This window comes from Drosophila obscura, unplaced genomic scaffold (genome assembly GCF_018151105.1).
Source record: "Drosophila obscura isolate BZ-5 IFL unplaced genomic scaffold, ASM1815110v1 contig_75, whole genome shotgun sequence".
In the NCBI taxonomy this organism is placed as follows: domain Eukaryota; kingdom Metazoa; phylum Arthropoda; class Insecta; order Diptera; family Drosophilidae; genus Drosophila; species Drosophila obscura.
In genome coordinates, this window is record NW_024542867.1 from 60,208 (window position 1) to 61,963 (window position 1,756).

A 1,756-nucleotide genomic window follows, 5' to 3' on the forward strand; every position below is an offset into this window, starting at 1 on the left:
ACTTTTATATGTATCACTTGTCCGACCTATCCTTGGTCTCCAAGGATTTGGTCTCCGCATTATCAAAAATATCAGGATATGATTGAGTCCGTTCAAAAACAGTTTATCCTTTTTGCACTTCGTGGCCTTTGTTCGATCAAACTCTTAATGCCATAATATAATATAATAATCACTTAAATGGCCCTCGCCTTGTAGTACCTTACGCTCATTTTTACTCTCTTTGTTACGCTCTTGCACTAAATTTGTAATTGAATTCACCACACTTGAAGCCCGCTTATGCTCAGTGCTCATGCACTTAGAAACCAAATAAATAGTCATTGGCTAGCACTCAACTGAACCCCCTCGGCTTTTCGGATTATTATTGGATTCCAGCAAATTTCTTCGCATCGAGTTTAATTAGCTCACTTGGAGATTGACACACGCACCTCGATCAAACATTTTGGCGCCCAACGTGGGGCTCGTGTGTTAATTCTGTGAACAATTAAATTACTCGCATTTTATGTATATTCCATCAAACAGCTTCGTCGGTACATAATTTGCAAGTGCAACAACTACACTTTCATTTCGTCTCGTAGTCGCCATCGAAATTTCTGAAAATCATATCAGAAGCTAACTGATCGATCGCGGGTTCATCAACCTCTCACTGTGCTCTCGCCATTCTCGCTTAATTCTATCATTCGCTTATCACCCACATCGCATTTAACGGCGCTTGCGCTCTCGTTTCGTTTGCATTGCTGCTACCTGCTGTGGTCCATCAGTCAACGCAGTTATCTATCTCTACGAATTTCTCTGCTTCACTTTCGCTTTCGTTGCCGTCGTTGGAATTTTTGATCACTCTCTGGACTGAAATTGCGCTCAAACCTTTTTTTTTTGTCGCCGTCGCTCGCTTCTAAATTTGTTCTCTTGCTGCTGCTGATCTGGTGCCTGCTTGCTGTTGTTGCGTGCATTTGAATTTGGAATCTCTAGTTCTGTTCAGTCGCATATTTATGCAGTAATTAATATTACATAACATACACTTATCGAATAAGTCAGGTCGACCCATGTAACGGGAGACATAATAACAAACGACAAAGCATTGTAGCTGAGTCAACAATAACCGCTTCTGCAGCAATTTCTGCCAACGATGCGATCGCTCGTCAGAGGGCAAAAACACTGGTGCAATTGCTGACTATCACAATTGCCCTATAACACAATATCATATTAAATCCAAATTAATTCAATATTAATTCCAATTCCCTTTTACCATATTCTTACTAGACTCAGCACTTTCTGTACCTTTTGTTACCTATAAATAGAAATTAAGTTTGTTGAATAAAATCAGTATCAGAAACAGTACCATCACTGCCTGTTCACTCATTCTCTACAACTGCAATCAACAGAGGCTGTCGCCGTGTCTTCAGACCCTCATTTGCTCGACGTAGGAAACCCTCTTCGCAGTCCAACTGGTTCAAGTTCTAGTTGCGACGACAAATTTGTAGACGGTTTATGTACCGTATGCATACCAAAACACACACACACACACAAACACACATTAACATTTGGTGACCCCGACGCAGGAAAACCTGCAGATCACACTGAAGAAGTCACCAGGACTTTTCAACACAAGCTGGCAACAAGCCAATAAGTAGAACAAATTGGCAGATCTGTCACTTTCAGATCATCAGCCAACAAGACCAACGATTAATAATATCAAGATCACAAGTGCGTTACTCCCAACGCGTCAAAGTATAAGTAAGAGGCGAAATGGATTCCCACA